This window comes from Nannospalax galili, unplaced genomic scaffold, assembly GCF_000622305.1.
Source record: "Nannospalax galili isolate Female #2095 unplaced genomic scaffold, S.galili_v1.0 scaffold13363, whole genome shotgun sequence".
Taxonomy (NCBI): Eukaryota; Metazoa; Chordata; class Mammalia; order Rodentia; family Spalacidae; genus Nannospalax; species Nannospalax galili.
In genome coordinates this window covers 11,708-14,688 of record NW_008349637.1, presented here as the reverse complement: position 1 = coordinate 14,688, position 2,981 = coordinate 11,708, and positions in this window count along the sequence as shown.

Below are 2,981 nucleotides of genomic sequence, written 5' to 3'. Positions count from 1 at the left end.
TCCGACTATCCCAAAATGCCTAATTATCATATAGAAAAAAACCTGGGGGTAGTTTTTACTCCAGGTAACTATGCCAAAGGTCATGTTCCAAATAAGGTCAGGCATCCATGCTTGGCTGCACTTTCCAGGTAAGTCAGGAAGAGAGCAGGAGGCCCCCTGCTGAGAAGGGGCGTCCTTCCATATGGCGCCTAGCCCCTATCTGGACATGGAGGACTACAACGCTAACACCACAGTTTCCAAACAAATATGTAAGGAGAGAACATGGACATTACAAAGATAATTGTCCACAGTCTTTTAAGCATAATTAAAAAAACAATAGAGAATACTGTTAGTACTTTTGAAGCAAATAAAGTTTCCACAACATGCTGTGGTTTATAAGATTACTTGGTCTGGGTTTATCAATGATCACAGATCTGTTGGCTGAAAACAACACAGAATGTTCTCTCACATCTTAGGAGGAAAAAAGACTGAACTTGACCACCTTGAGTGCCTCTGAAACAGCACTCAATTCTGTAGTTACCAAGAAGATTGGGGGACCCAGGGAATGTCAGGTTTAGATTCAAATCATCCTGAGACATTGCAAGGCTGAAATCAACCTTGCTATTGTAATACATAGAATCTTCTTTTGAACACAAATGAGTGACTGGGATGGCCCAATATCCACGCAGAGTAGACACTGAAGGATTTTCAATAATTAATATAAAATTTTGATACAAAATTTTCCTTTGTTAAGCTACATAGAATTGTGCATATCTGGATTCCCATCCCTTAGGAAGGTGAGGCTGAGGGAGTGTCATGAAGTTGAGGTCAGCTTGGGATACAAAGCATATAGAAATATATAAAGAATATAGAAAATTTCTGTCTTTTTAGAAAATTAACCTAATTCATTCTGTCAGAACTTTACTCTTAAGAAATGCATGGTTTTTCTTTTGACCTGGAAAGAGGCTGAGTGGTTAAGACCACCTGCTGCAGTTCCAGTGACCTGAGTTTCTTCCTCAGCACTCAAATCTAGCAGTTAACAACCACCTGTAACACCAGCTCCAGGGGATCCGGTGCACTCTTCTGGTCTCTATGGATATTCAAGCACATTGGCATACACATACACACATAAAATGAAAATAATGAACAAATCTTAAAATAATAATGTTTGGTTACATATATATATATATATGTATTATATACACAGGTATCGAGGCTGTATATACAGATGCATACTTCTAAAAGGAGTCCTGAACAAAAGAGCTCTTCAACAATGCTATTGGATCTGTAGAGGCAAAAGATTAGTTTCCTCCTTAAAATAGTCTCTTCTTTGAATACATTTATGAACTTTAAATCATTGGGTCCAGAAAAAGAACATTTCTAATATTTGTTTGTTTGCATCATTCCTGTGGTTCACTTGCTATCAGATATAACAGAAACTCTAGTAGTAGCTCTACTCTCTGTTGCTAATGAGAACATAATTCTTAATATCTGTTGTGAGATAAGATCAGTTTCTTCTCATTATTGGCTGAAAAGGAGCCAAACAGAGTGCCTTTTGTCCTCCTAGAGATTCACCAGCATGCAGACATCCATATTTCTGGTGCCGTCTTGAGAGTCAGGGCTGTGTGCATCCTGTCTTCCCACAGATCTCAGACATCACCATGGACTGCTGCAGACTGATACAGGTAACCTAAATTTTTATCTTTGTTTGTTTTCCTTCAAATATAACAGATATTTATATCACTTGGTTCACCCTAGGGGCTTCGTATGCTTGTCCAGATCTTCTCCTTTGACCTCACACACCAGGAGATTTGCATATTGTTCCCTGGGGAGGCATCTCCCTTGAAAGTTCAGCTCCAACCTTTCATGGACATATCTGGAATCCTTAGTTTATCTTCTCAAAAAGAGGTTTCTCTTCAGCTTCTGGTTGTGCTAATGTTCTGGACCCAGGTAAGGACAAGGGGAGAGAAGTACAAAGTATGGCATAGGTGGGTGAGCTCTGGGGCCCTGCTGCTCATGTGTGTTCTCTCTAGATGCTTCATGTACAGACCCTGTGATATTTAGAACTGTGAGTTTGAGAGAGACTGCACAAGAGCAGGGTCCTGTAATCTGATGAAGATTATCACAGAGAACAAGTCCAAGAATATAAGAAAATTCTATGATATGACTTAGCATCTTGGATTTGCAAAAGAAAAACTCCATCCGTGTTACACAACAGCTTTCAGCTGGGTTCCAGAGATATTATATCACATTAGAGTGTCAGTGATCTATAATTCTTGCACTGAGGTGTACCAAAGTAAGGGTCCACTCCCTTTCTGTTGTATGTGGTTTGGGGTCAGAACAAGCCCAGGTTTATTGGAATGGGATTTTCACTCTTAGTTTCTATTTGTCTTGCATACTGCTTAGGAATGTCAAGTAGGAGATTTCACTTTTTTTCTCAGCATTCAGAAACACTTGGTTTTCTTCACTGTTAGTTGTTCACAGACCTTGTATGCTGGTTACACTTTGACTGCTGTAGACATAGTCACATCAAACACATTTAGGAGGGTTGATTCCAAGGCAGACAACTTGAACATGTTTGAAACTCTCAGACCATGTTATCTCGTATATATTGTTCTTGTTCCTTGCTATACCTCTAAATTAGGTGCTCAGTTGTTTTTTAAATGAATACTTGAATGGGATTACTTGGCACGTTGTTTCTCTGGGAGCACAAAGTGCCTCCTCTCTACAAACATTACATTCTATTAATTGATATGGGATGTAAAGACTGGAAGGTACAGTATGTTGACAAGAAATCAGATCCATCACTAGAGAGGAGTGAGGCTTTTCAATGGAAAGCAGATGAACTTCAGAAAGAAATGTGACCTCAAATGTAGCAGCCACAAATACTGTATTTTGACTAATTTATGGATCCTGGATTCTTTTGTAGATAATCTCTCTCTCTCTCTCTCTCTCTCTCTCTCTCTCTCTGTGTGTGTGTGTGTGTCTGTGTCTGTGTGTGT